General features: G+C 39.2%; 1 long non-coding RNA gene across 1 annotated transcript in view; it reads right to left on the minus strand.

Moving 5' to 3' along the window:
* The window catches only part of LOC111542697, a 63,200-nt gene extending 48,377 nt beyond the window's left edge, over positions 1 to 14,823 (minus strand). The window contains exons 1-3 of the long non-coding RNA XR_002731635.2: positions 14,532 to 14,823; positions 14,285 to 14,377; positions 13,899 to 14,004 (exon numbers count right to left, since the gene is read on the minus strand). This is a non-coding gene — a long non-coding RNA (uncharacterized LOC111542697). The remainder of the gene's footprint in view (positions 1 to 13,898; positions 14,005 to 14,284; positions 14,378 to 14,531) is intronic.
* Between the last annotated feature and the right edge of the window lie 203 nt (positions 14,824 to 15,026).

Here is a 15,026-nt window from a genome sequence, read left to right on the forward strand (position 1 = left end):
ATAAAATATATATATATATATTTTAAGTTATTATACTTTAAGTTCTGGGATACATGTGCAGAATGTGCAGGTTTGTTACATAAGCATACACTTGCCATGGTGTATACCTATGTATAGATATGTCTCCTCCTCCTCCTCCTCCTCCTGCTCCTCTTCCTCCTCCTCCTTCTTCCCTTCTTCTTCTTCCTCTTCTTCCTCTTCTTTTGTCTATATTGCCCAGGGTAATCTCAAATTCCTGGCCTCAAGTAATCCTCCCACTTTGGCCTCTCAAAGCACTTGGATTGTAGATATTAGTAACCATGCCTGGTGTCTTTTGTTTTCTTATAGTTGAGCTCCAAGAGCTCTTTCTATGTTTTGAATATAAATCCTTTATTGAATATATATTTTCTATTTTCCAAATATTCTCTTTCAAATTTTTTGTGTCCATCTTTTTATTCTTTTAGCAGTGCCTTTCAAAAAACATAATTTTTAATTTTAATGATATCTAACATTAAATTATTTTTCATGAATCATGCTTTTAGTGTGTATCAAAAATATAATGTCAAACCATAAGTCACCTATATTTTTCCTATATTTTCTTCAAGAAGTTTACTATTTTGTATTTTACATCTAAGTCTATGGTGCATTTTGAGTTAATTTTTGTGAAAGATATAAGGCTTGTGTCTAGGTTAAGTTTTGCATGTTGGTTTCAATTGTTCTCACACCTTTGCTGAAAGGACTATTTTTTCTCTATTTAGTGGCCTTTACTCTTTTGTAAAGGATTGGTTTACTATATTTGTGTGATTATATTTCTATTCTCTTCCATTTATCTAAGTGTCTGGTCTTTTACCAGCATTACACTGTGTTGATTACTCTGATGTTATAATAAGTTTTGAAATTGGATAGAATTTCTCCAACTTTTTCTTCTTCTTCAATATTATATCGGAATTCTAGGTTCTTGGCCTTTCTATATAAATTTTAGAATGAGTTTTCAATATTGAAAAAATAGCTTTCTGAGATTTTGTTGAAATCTGTAGATTTGAGATTTATGTTGAATCTATAGATGAAATTCGGAAGAAGAAACATCTTTACAACACCGAGTTTTCTAATCCATGAACATGGAATATCACTCCATTCAATTAGAGCTCTTTTGATTTTCCACAGGGTTTTGTATTAATAGCTTCTAGCATATAAATCATGTACATATTTTGTTAGATTTATGCCCAAATATTCCATTTTTGGGTGTTATTGCAAATGGCATTGTTATGTTTATTGCTGGAATGTAGAAAAACAATTAACTTTTTTATATTAACCTAGTATCCTGCTTCCTTATCAATTCCAGTATATTTTGTTGTTGTCATTCTGATTAATTGGGATTTTATCATGCTCTTTGTGAACAAAGACTATTATATTCGTTTCTTTTTCTTGTTTTATCGCATTAGCTACCACTTCCATGCTAATATTGAACAGGTGTCATAAGGGGGACATCCTCATCTTATCTTGATTTTAGATAGAGAGTGTCCAGTTTCTCACCATTAACTATTACACTACCTGTAGCTCTCATGTTATTTATAACTGATACTTTAAAAATATTTGAGAACATCTAAGGTTGTTGCTATTTTTCACTTATGATATATTCCCCCTTTTGTTGCTACCAATAAAATGCTCATTATCTTCCAAAGAGCTGAGTTCATTTTAGATAGGCTAGGAAAGGAAAGAAAGCAAGGATGGTCTGTTCTGATAAATAGTAAAGGATAAATGAAATCTTAATCAGAAGCAATAAGTTGAAGCTCATAAGCCACTCTTTGGAGCCATATTTTTTAAAAAAAGGGAAGATCTGAACCCCGTCTCTACTAAACATACAAAAATTAGCTGAGCATGGTGGCACATGCCTGTAGTCCCAGCTACTTGGGAGGTTGAGGCAGGAGAATTGCTTGAACCCACGAGGTAGAGGCTGCAGTGAGTCGAGATTGCGCCACTGCACTCACTCCAGACTGTCAACAGAGCAAGACTCTATGTCAAACAAACAAACAAAAAAAAAGGTCTAAGTTTGTAAGTTTTGTTCCTGGGTTGGGTAGTGTCTTTCTAGAAATACCTATTTTTATCTGATCCCTTTGGAGTTTGAAGATGGGAAAGATGAGAAAAGGAAATTTCAACTCTCATAACCTGAAGAATTTGTTTCTTATATTCCAAATTGGAATTCTGAATGAATTCTATTACAGCAACATATCTATATCTGGTAGCTATTTTCTCTAGAATTCTTGGTAGGATACCATGTTGTACTTCACATATTATGCATTCATTTATTAAACATCCATTGAGTGTGGTCTCCATGGCATTGAAAACCTACCCAGTATATATCCTTATGCATGAACATGCTCTGAATTCAAAACAGCTGATTTCCACATGCAGAATTAGATTCCAACTATTTGAACTAGTTGAGTCCCATTAAGTGTGAGAGAGATGCAAAACTATAATACATTATAACAAGTATACATCCTCTCTGATTGATTTACGTAAGAAAAGGCTCCTTCTGGAAGAGAAAAGGTGTTAGAAAGATACAAGAGAAGGAAAAAGCAAAAGGAAAGAGTTTGGACCAGAAAGAGATTAGACAGATAGGCAATTAGATTAAACATGTGTAGTAAAAGAACAGTCATGGTGAGTGAAACTGAGTACAGAGAAGAGCAAAGATAAATTTTGCTGTGTATTAGGCAACATAACTTCTTCATTGTGCCACTTTGAACATATTTAATAAACATTTGCATTCATTTTTCTTTTTCAATATTGAAATAGTGCTTCCTTCTCTATGACCTCACTCAGATTACTTGGTTACACTAGTTTCCTTCTTTCTTCCTAACCCCTTGCATAATAACACTACTTGGCTGCTTGTGACGCCTGATTCTAGTTTTGCCCCTAGAATTCATGGCTCAGTTTTCCCTTGATTCCAGCCCAGCCTGCCTGCTGGAGCAAGCCTATGCTAACAGATACCCCACCCCATATCCCACATTCTGTATTCCCTCTTGCCCAAGACTCTCTGACAGTCAATTGTGTCAGGAAACTCATAACAAGTGATTACATTAAGAAAATCAAATTTTATATGGCAAACTAGGTTCCAGGAGGATGATAAAACAAAGAAGGAACAAATTAACAAAAGCAGGAAGCGACCAGCATTACTGAGACACGGGAAGAAGATGTTATACAAACTGATAAGCCAGGGCCATGCAGCGAGAAATCAGAGTCAATCTGGGGGAGCTGGGACTATGGAGAAGGAGACACAGCCACTGCTAAAGAACTGCCTGAAACCGAAAAGGTAGAGGGAATACTCTGGCTTCTCTCTTCCTTCCACCTCCCAATTTCTCTCCAGTGCTTCCCATTGATGAAGCTTAGCCAGAAGCCAATGGACAAAGAAGCTAAGAAATGTGATTTTTGAATTTGTAGGGTCAATTGGCTCCCTATAATTCAGAGCAAAGCAAGGGGAGACTAGAGAAATGAGCTGAAAGCAAACAGAAAAATTACATACAAAGGACAGTAATTCTCTAAGGACCTAGGTCACAAGTCCTCACCACTGATCTCAATTCTGAGATTGATTACTATTACAGATACCACCTGCCCATTGTATATTCATTCATAGTTGCTGCATTGTATCCCAGTTAATGAGGATGTGTCTAGAGTTTTGGTTTTAAGGATCTTTAATGTTATGCTATGACCACTTACAGCTTTAGACACTTTATGAATCAATGCTAAAACTGCAGATGGTTCTCTGGATTTGGGTCCATCATAGAGAGCACTACCACTGCTGCTCCCTACCCCCCACCACAAGAGCAATTTCTGGAGAAATGTATGTGCCTCTTCTTGGTTTCATGCTTTGCACAGAAGCCATATAACTGGTCCATAACCCTCCTTTCTCCAGGTTGTTTGTTGAAGATACCTTACCTCCAAGCAGTACTAAGCAACATCTTTCACAGGTTCACCTTGGAATGATGCCTGCCGTTAAGATGGGTGGATGCTGGCAGGATCAGAATCAATGACTTGTTGCCCTGTAGAACATTGACCCTAATTCCAGGACGTAAAGGAGAAATGACTCAATTGTGTAGGCCCAGATTCAGGAAGGCTTCAGAGAAGTCCTATATGCACAGCTGTCTGGGTAGCGTGAGCCTTCCAGAACTTCTGAATTGGAAGACCTCCCCATGAGTATCAGAAGCACCTGAGAAATAACTTTTCTTTTCTCCTTGATGCTCTGCCATTAAAACTCAGACCACTACTATAGAAACAGAATAAAGCCCTGTTATTCTCTGCCCAGACTAACCATTTGCTGATGCCCAGGAAGAGAATAATATACTAGTTTGGGAACCTGTGCCAAGGTGGCCATTTTCCCCATGTATGCTGAAGCTGCGGTGGTGGCAGAGCCCAATTGAGAACACTGCTGAATCTTACCCTACAGTAAACTTTAAACCATAAAATGAAACCATCCTCCAAATTATAAGATGAAAACAGTGCAGAACTGCCTTCTGTATCTTCTTTCAAATCCTAACTGGCTCTAGGACACTACTCCCTTCATTATTATATTCCTCACCTAGATATGACTTTCACCAGAATCACCAAGCCAATCAATTTCTTCCTTGGAACTAGTTTTGGAGTTTTCAAGGTCTTCAAAAATTGCAACGTTTGTCTACTACCCACTGTCCTACTCCACCCTATCATTAATAGGTAAATTAGATCATATCATTTACCTATGCTCAGCAACTTCAAGAGATTTGGGTTTACATAATTTTACTCATCAGATCACTAATCCTTTTAACTCTCCATCATAGAACTGACTTACAATCTTTTGCTGATTCTCCCCTCACAGCACCTCAATTGAAAATAGCTCTGCTTTCTGGTCCAGTTCTTGTCCACATTCCACTTGGAAACAATTCTCCAACAACTGATCATCTGAGTAAATGTCAGTTACTGCCTAGAGGGATCATCAGGGCAGTCTCTGATGGGCCAAAAACTGGCACAGTTCTGTGAATTTCTGACAAAGAAATCCTTTTGAGCAGGCTGCCCGTGACAGATGCACTTGTGCCTCTGCTGTGAATCAAGAGGCTGCATCTGGTTTCCATTGGGTTATAAAAATCACCAATTCCCTCACTCCAACATCTTCTACTGCTTAATGCCCCAAGACCTGATTATCACATTCTCCTGTCCCCAGGTTGTTTAAATAATTTCACTTACTTTAATGTTATCTCCCACCCAAAATAGCAGGCAGGAAAAGGGTCTTATTCCTGCACCTCAGTGTCTCAGGAATATGACTGACTTTCTGTTCTCACCTTCATTCTAAATGCACTTGTTCTATTTAGATGATTCTTATTCTACCATCTTGCTATTTTCTTTGTTATCCTTTCTCTGTTCAGATATTTACTGTGATATGAGTAAGTATGGTCTAATTGGATCTCAGTTCTGGCTTTACTCATGGATTTTACCTTTGACATTACATTCTGGCAATCACGAAGCAGTTTTTCCCCAATGCTGTGGCCAGCCCAGACTCCCAAAAACAATAGGGTCAGGGGCCAGGGCCCTAGGCCCTGCTTGCATAGGAATTAGGTTAAGACTTAAGCAAGTAAAGACTATATTTGCTTATATGTGCAAAATGGTTTGTGCTATGAATAACACTGGCTATTTCTTTCATTTAAGTTTGTAAATGGATATGAAGACTTAAATGATTTTCTCATCCACAGTTTCTAAACACACACACACACACACACACACACACACACACACACAGTGTTTCTCCAGTACTTTCCTTCTTCTACCCATCACCTCAGGATGTTAATTGAATAGGTATTGAACTTGATCTTCCTTACGGGGTACGAAGAAAGACCTCAAATAAAGTTTTGTGTATGGGATCATACAGTAGCCTGAAAGAATTGTTCCTTTTAAATACGAACAATTTTCTTTTCCATCACCTATAGGGCAACTATTTCTATAAATTCCACTCTTGAATGTCACCTTAGAATGCAAAAGAAAACAGTTTCTTGTGAATTAAACACTTTCTTCATATAATTAGAGTTGAACCACCATACTTCATCATCCATGATGCAAAAAACTGTAAAATATGCCAAGTTTTATTTGAGGCCTGTTTTTTGGTATATTTTTTTAAAGCATAAGTACTCTCATATTATTTGTATATCTTGCCTTCCAACCAAACATACCATGACAGAAAACCATGAAACCACAAAGGAAGACAATAGAGGAAGAAAGCAACAAAGTATCTTCAAGAAAATAGTTAACAGAATGGCAGTGGTAAGTCCTCACCTATCAATAATAACCTTGAAGGAAAATAGATTAAAATTTTAAATAAAAATAGAATGAACAAATAGATAAAAAAATAAGATCCAACAATATGTCACCCACAAGAGACCCACTTCACTTTTAAAGACACACATAGACTGAAAGTGAAGGGATGGAAAAAGATATCCCACACAATTGAAACCAAAAGAGAGCAGAGGTAGTGATACTTCTATCAGACAAAACAGATTTTAATTCAAAATTTGTGAAAAAAGACAAAGAAGAACATTATGTAATGACAAAGGGATCAGTTCCTCAAGAGGATATAACAATTGTAAAGACTTATGCATCCTATAGTGGAGCACCTAAATATGTGAAGCAAATAGTAAAGAATCTAACGGAGGAAATAGCTTGCAGGTCAATAATATTAGAGGACTTTAATACATCACTTTCAGCAATGGAATGATTATCCAGACAGAAAATTAAGAAGAAAACATTAGACTTGAACAACTCTTTAGATCAAATGGACCTAACAGACCTGTACAGAATATTCCATCCAACAGAACACACATTCTTCTCAAGAACATACAAAACATTTTCCAAGACAGATCTTATGTTAGGTAACAAGACAAATGTTAACAAATTTGAAAAGATCAAATTATATCAAGCACCTTTTCCAGTCACAGTCAATAACAACAGATATTTTGGTAAATTTGCACATACATAGAAGTTAAACAACATGCCCCAGAACAACCAGTTAAAAGGGAAGTTTAAAATATCACAAGACAAAATGGAAACATAAAATACCAAAACGTATGGGATGCAGCAAAAACAGTTCTAAAAATATGTTTTATACCAATAAACACCTACATCAAAAAAGAAGATCACACTTGTAATTCTAGTTACTCAGGAGGCTGAGGGACAGAATCACTTGAGCCCAGGAGTCTAGACTGCATGAGCTATGATCATGCCACTGCACTTCGGCCTGAGTGACAGAGATTCCATCTCTTAAAATAACTTAACAAATAAACAACATTTTGTCTTAAGAAAATAGACAAAGAAGACTACACTAAGCTCAATGTAAGCAGAAGAAAACAAATAATAAAGATCAGAGCAGAAATAAATGAAATAGAGGCTAGGAAAATAACACAAAAGATTAACAAAATGAAGAGTTTTTTTTCAAAAAGATAAAATTGACAAATCTTTATCTAGAAAAACCAAAACAGGCTCAAATAAATAAAACAAGATATTAGAGAGGAGATATTACAACTCACATAAAATAAAAATACCATAAGAGACTTTTATAGGCAATTATATGCCAAAAAATTGGATAACTTACAAGAAATGAATAAATTCCTAGACACATACAACCTACCAAGACTGAATCACACACACACATACATACAAATAAAATAAAAACACAAAAAATCTGAACAGACCAAAAAATGTAAAAGAGGCATTAAAAATAAAGAGGCTTTGGAATAATGAGTAAAGAGATTGAATCAGTAATAAAAAGTCTTCAGCTGGGTGCAGTGTCTCACGCCTGTAATCCCAGAACTCTGGGAGGCCAAGGCAAGCAGATCAACTTGAGGCCAAGAGTTCCAAACCAACCTGGCCAACGTGGTGAAACCCTGTTTCTACTGAAAATACAAAAAAAATTAGCCAGGCATGGTGGCACATGTCTGTAATCTCAGCTACTCAGGAGGCTGAGGCATGAGAATTGCTTGAGCCTGGGAGGCAGAGGTTGCAGTGAGCTGAGATTGCTGCACTACACTCCAGCCTGGGGGACAGAGCAAGACTCTGTCTGACAAAAAAAAAAAGTCCGACAAAAAAAAAAAAAAAAAAAAAAAAAAAAAAAAAGTCTTCCACCAAAGAAAATTCCAGAACCTGAGAGCATAGTCTTTAGATTCTACCAAGCATTTAAAGAACAACTGTTACCTGGGATAATGCCTATGTGGCATAGCTGAATTTCTACCCTGCCCTAACTCTGCTTATCTTTACGAAACAAGACACCTATGATAAAAATTCTTGTTGTAATCAGACTGGTTAGAACCAGAGCTCTTTGTTTTGAGATTGTTTAGAACCAAGATAGCCAATTAAATTACTTGAAAAAGACCTCAGGCTTTATTATAATCTCATTTCTACACTAAATGACACTACCATCAGTGCCATGACAGTTGACAATTGCTGTGACAATAACCAAAAGAAGCCATAAAAGGAAGAAAAAGGGAGGAAGCACTCCATTTCCAAAACGTTCACCACCCGTTTCCAAAAAAGACGTGAATATCCTTTCCCTCTCTTTTAATGTCCACCCCATGCATTAGAGATACCCCATATATTAACCCACTCATCCTTTGCTAGTCAAGAAGTTTACTCACGAGCCATGCTCCCACTTCTCAATTCCATGGCCATTAAAGAAAGTCTGCACTGCTTGAAACTCACTTTCAGTTTCCTTTATTTGGTTTCATGACAGTGAACAGGGAAAGACTCCATCTTATTATAGGGGACCAGCTTTGTCAGTAACAGAACTGGTTAACCAGTGTGTGGCCCTGGACTAAATGGTCCACCTCCCTATATGAGAAGCTTCTTATGACCCTGGAGATCCAGCAACTGGCACCTGACAGCATCAGCTGACAAAGAATTCTGACCTATACAGAATATTCCATCCGACATAATACACATTATTCTCAAGAACATACAAAACATTCTCCAGGATAGATCAATGTTAGCTAACAAGACAAACGTTAGCAAATTTGAAAAGATCAAATTATATCAAGCATCTTTTCCCAGTCACAATTAATAACAACAGAAATTTTGATAAATTTGAAAATACACAGAAGTTAAACAATAAGTCCCAGAACAACCAATTAAAAGGGAAATTTAAAAGAGCATGAGACAAACAAAATGGAAACACAATGTATCATAACTTATGGGAAGCAGCAAAAACAGTTCTAAAAAAATGTTTATACCAATAAACACCTACATCAAATAATGTGCGTTTGTCCTGACTCTAGGTGCCAAGGATCAGCTTTGAGGAATGTAATATATTATTGCTGTGATGGAGTAAGCAGGCAGGCAAAGGGTTATAGAACTATACTGGGAAGGACCCGCTGAGCAACGTACGGTGGGACATTTTCCCAGGATTATGGTTCTGCATGGGGACTCCTGGCACCACATCATCATCCCATCCTCAGTAAATGGCTCATTACATCCTGAGACTCCCCTAAGTGTCTCGGCAATGGTGAGAAAGGAACTGAAGGATGGCTATGCCCCAAGTAGAGGGCCTGCAAAAGGCTCTTGAAAAGATGAGAGAAGAACTGAAGGGCTGACAGTCTAGACTGCAGGATCAGGAAACAGCCTCTAGGTAAATTTGTGTGTGTGTGTGTGTATGTGTATGTGTGTGTCCTTCTCTGTTCCTCTCTATTTACTCCTGTTAATGTTTGTTCTCTTACATCTGTAAAAACCTCCAACATACCATTTTTCTTGCACTGGAGAAGCTTGGGTTTCATCCTTCTTGGAAAATACCTCTTCCCACTCTTTGACAAAACCAAAAGGACAAGGTGGCCTTGGCTACTCTACTGAAAGAAGAGATGTCAAGGATGCCTAGCTGGCCTTCAAGAAGATATTAGGGATGCCTGCATGCAGTGATAAATAGTAGTTTTGTGCACAGTAAGAAATATTTAGAGTTCAAATGGTCAGCCTGCACTTATTAAGCAGTTTTCTAAAGCTATCTTCCTCTCTTTTCTTTGCCTGCTGTGAATCCTCTGTAATCCAGTTGCTGGTGCTGAGATAAGACTTATTATTTATGGTCTAATTGAAATGGAGACATTGGAAACCCATTTGAAACTGAAGAAAAACTGTAAAAGAGATTACAAAAAAAAAAAAAAAAAAAAAAAACTGCCATAAAAACTGCTTTACCCAAATTTTGGTCCACAGCCTTCCTTGAATATCTATTGGGGCAAATGAAATTTAGTCATGTGAATGGGTTCCAATTTTGTCAAAAAAAAAAAAATTAAATCTGCCATTTTGTCACTTATGAAATGGTGAGTTTGTATTGTATCTCACGGCTAAAATTCTGAGGTAAAAGCTCTTAGATCTTTGTGTATGTGCAGAGATGTGTTACCTTATGCAGGAAGTCTAGCATACCACCAAAGTGGCTTGTAAGTAAATAAGTACTCATGAATTAAGTAAGTCCAAATGGTCTTCAACTTCACATGAATTTAGTAATCTTTGATGAATAAAAATGGTTTTAAAATTAATCAAATAAAAATTTTAAACATGTCTTCAATATTGTTAGGATATATTTTTGTTCAGATTTGCTAATTATTTTTTATTTAAAACTCAGTGAAGGGAAACAGAACCTCTTACCCGCAGGGAAGAAAGAGAAGTGGCGGGGTTTTGGAAGAGAGGTGGAGTTGACAGTTTCACATTCGTTCACACTCACCTTCCAGGATCCTAGGCGAGCCCCCAGTTGAAATGGGTAAGGTTCCCTCCACCCCATCTCAGGGAGTGTGATGGGGGTGTGGCTTGCTTCTCCAGTGCCCACTGCTGGAACCTCTAGGGGAGCATACAGACAGGCAGGCTGTGGGGCAACAACTCCATGGCAGTGTCTAGGGGTGACTGTTTACAGCTGAAGCCCCAGTGGGCGTGCGTTACAGGGACCTCTTTTAGTTTGCCTTCTATAGGCGACTTGTGTTAACCAGCTCAATGAGACCCCCTTCCTTATCACAAGGACAGAAGGAGTTCTGTATCCCAGGGTTTCTTGCTTTGGTGTACCAGAGGAATCAGATCACACATTGGGGTTGGAGAACGAATGCAAGGTTTTATTGAGTAGAAGTAGCTCTCAGCAGATGGGGGAGTCAGAGGGAAGATGGTTTTCTCCTGGAGTTGGGCAGACTCTTCTCTGACTGCCCCAGCTAAACTCTGCCTCGTCCCCCTGGTGGATGACCTGTGATGTGCTAGCGTGCCTGCCTGTGTCTGTCAGTGTACTCTTCTGCTGGCGTGCTCCCTCCCCATCCTCTAGGGTCCAGTCGCTTTTGTCTTCTTCTATTGATGTGTTCCTCTTGACATTTGGCCGCCTGTGTGTCTGCCCGCTAAGGTCTTTGGTTTTTATAGGCGTAGGATGGGGTCAGGATGGTCTTGAAAAATGCAACATTTGGGCCTGAAAGCAGGAGTGCCTGTCCTCACCTAGTTCCGTGGGGGTGGAGCCCTTGCCAGGGACCTACCTGTGTCTACCCAGCACTGCCCTACCCCACTCCTATATCACTGTGTGGACCCAGGCATTCAAAAACTCCCCTACAATATTTGGAGAAGCCTTACCTAGGGACCCAGAGCACCTGATTCTTCGGAATGGATGGCATAATGTGACCAAGCATTCTGAAAACTTAAAACCCTACTCACAAGGCCCCCACTATTAGCCCTAACCAACTTAAACAAACCTTTCCATCTTTATGTTTCATAAGAGGAAGGAATTGCTCTAGTAATACTAACCTGTTGGGCCCACTGACCTGGAAAAACGATCTACTTTTCCAAGCAACTGGAATTACTTGCTAAACGCTGGCCCCCTTGCTTTAGGTCAGTGGCAGTCACAGCCCTCCTTTTAAAAGAAACAGAAAAGTTAACCTTTGGCCGACCCCTAACCGCCTGGACTCCCCACCATACCCAGACCCTCATGAATGAAAGGGGGTCAAAATGGCTGTCCTTAGGCAGTGCTCTCCAGTTACAGACAACCATCACATAACTTTGAAGGTATGTAATACCTTGAACACAGCCACACTCCTTCCACTTGAAGATGGTGACTTATCTCACAACTGCTTAGAGGTGATGGAGTAAGTTTACTCCAGTAGGCCGAACCTTAAACGTGAATCTATTGAGAATGCAGAATCCCAGTGGTTCACCAATGAGAATGGCTGTATGCAAGAGGAACACGGGAGGGCAGGGTATGCTATGGTCTCACTGATACCATAGAAGCGGGCACTCTCCTACCTGGATGCTTTTAGCCTGCACTGTCAAGCCTGCACTGCTTGACCCTCACTTTCAGTTTCATTGTATTAGCTTTGTGATACTGAACAGAGAAAGGTCCCATCTTTTGGGGGACAGAAGGCAGAGCTTGTTGCTCTAACTGGGGCATAAAATTGAGTGAAGGGAATGAGTATACTGACTCCAGGTACTAACATTCCATCTCTCACACACATGGCACTAGTTAGAGGAAAACGGGCAGGTTAACCTCTGATAATAAACAGGTCAAAAATGGTACCATCATTTTAAGGTTATTAGAGACTGTAAGAAAACTTGCCCAGGTGGCAGTAGTTCATTACTGCAGCCACCAGAAGGGGGACATTAAGGTAATTAAAGAAACTAATAAAGCCAACCTAGTGTCAAAACAGGTGACTTTAGGGAAGGTCACTTTCCAAATGCCACTTTCACCTTCTTTCCTGGGTCCTGCTCTTTTACCCTCTTTGACTCTCAAAAGGAATGGAAAAAAGCCTCCAAATGGGGTTATACCAAAAGTATTGATCAGTCAGAATGGCTAATTAGCCCTCATGGACAATTTCTTTCCCCAAAAGCAGTTGACTTGCAGACTGTTAAAACAAAAACCATTCCAACACTCACTGGTCAAGAGGCCTATCAACTGACTTTGTAAAAGTATAACTGCCCCAACCCTCAGGGAGCTAATCAAAGAGATGGGTGAGACTAGTCCATCTGCTATGTTAATAACCCTAATATCCACCTTATGCAGTGGGTGGGGAGAAGGGAAGGGAGACTACACAGCTGGTCTAGTACCAAGGTAGACACTCAGGGAAAGACTGGTAAATCAGTTTCACAGTTATGCCCAGAGGCTCTAAAAGCGTATATACCGCCTGGTTCTTACGGACACCTTTTCAGGATGGGTAGAAGCCTTTGCCACCCACACTGAAATTGCCCATGAGGTGGCAAAGGTCCCCAGATTCAAGCTGCCTTGGTCAATCCAAAGTGATAATGGACCAGCATTTATAGCTTTCATTACTACGGCTGCTTCTTGGGGCTTAGAAATAAAATGACCCCCACATGCCATCTGGAGACCACAGTCTCAGGCAAAATAGAGCACACCAACCAGACCCTTAAAAGGACTTTAGCCAAAGTAAGCCAGAAAACCCATCTCCCATGGATTTCATTACTCCCCACAGTCTTGTTAAAAATAAGAAGAATTCCAAAAGAAAAAATCAAACTGAGCCCTTATGAGCTAATACATGGCCAACTGGTCCAGGTCTGGTAAGGTAACCAGGAGGTCCTCAGAAACATGAAAAAATTAAAATATGCCACCAAGGTTAGAAAAATAATAAAGGCCTTTTAGGAGTATAGAATTCAAGGATTACCTTCATCATCTCATTTAGCCTTTCATCTTTTACAACCCAGGACTGGGTTTTGTTAAAAACCTAAAAGTGGGAGGACCACAAGATTATTTAGAACCTAAATAGACAAGACCATATCTGGTAATTTTCACAACTAGCTCTACCTTAGAGTTACAGGGAGTTACACTTGGGTCCACCATACCCAGATAAAGGCAGCCACGGAACCTAAGGAGGAAAGTGTCACTTACTCAACTGAAGCATTCTCAGATCTAAGGTTCCTTTACAAAAGGATGGACAAGAAACCTCAAACAGATAAGTTACCTTGGACCTGCATATACTTTTCTGCCAGGACTTAATCTACTTGTCTTGCTTGCAGGTATTCTAAGCTTTGCTCTTGGAGTCACCTTGTTTCATTCAGAGCCTACCCCTGTTTGGAAAACACATGACATCAAGGAGAGTGCAGTTAGGGAACCTAACCCCCAGACAAGTCAAAATATTTAATTGTTTTCCATTCCCTTCTTGCTCAAGGAGTAAAACGGCAATTTGGCTTATTCTGGCTGGCATCAGGATAGTGGGCAGTCTCCTTGCTCCATAGAGAAGGTTTGCCTACAATGAAGTTACCTTCCACAACTTCAAAACAGTTATAGAAACTTTAGCCTATAAGACTGGTGATGGCCTTATCTGCCTCACAGTCTCCTCACAGTTACTAGCCATTATTGTGCATCATAACTGTCTGGCTCTTGATGACCTCTTGGCAGAACAAGGTAGGGTGTGTATAGTCACCAACTCTTCCTGTTGTGCTTGGGTAAATAATTTCAGATAAATAAAAAAATACATTAAAGTCATCTACAACCAGACCAAGTGGTTGCACCAATTTAACCAAAAGGGCATGGGCCCTCAGGGAATATGGAAAAATTGTAAAACAGGCCATCCCTAATCTTGCATGGTTCTTACCCTTCCTGGGCACTTTAGCTGACATCCTACTTCTTTGATTTTTGGGCCCTGTTTCTTAAACTGCCTTGTTTCTTTTGTGTCTAAGCAAGTTGAGGCCATACAGCAATATGAACGGCTAGGCTTGTACCCGGGAGATAACTAGACCTACCTAAGACTAGCTAGGAAAAATTTCACTCCTCCAATGGGTCCCATATCAACACCTGGATTCAGCTTAAAGAAGTTATAGAAGATGGACCTTGGTCCCTTCATACCCCTCAAGAATGAGGAGTACATATAGAGAAAAGGAAGAATTTGTTACACAGTTTAATGGTAACATGACATAGCTGAATTAATTCTGCTTATCTTTAAGGAACAGGACACCTGTAATAAAAAGTTCCCTTTGTAACCCTTATGAGCTGAAACTGGTAGGAACCAAGATAGCCAATCAAATCACTTCCAAAAGACCTCAGACTTCATTATGATCACATTTCCATGCTAAATGGCACCATGACTGCT

Source organism: Piliocolobus tephrosceles, chromosome 4 (assembly GCF_002776525.5).
Source record: "Piliocolobus tephrosceles isolate RC106 chromosome 4, ASM277652v3, whole genome shotgun sequence".
Taxonomy (NCBI): Eukaryota; Metazoa; Chordata; class Mammalia; order Primates; family Cercopithecidae; genus Piliocolobus; species Piliocolobus tephrosceles.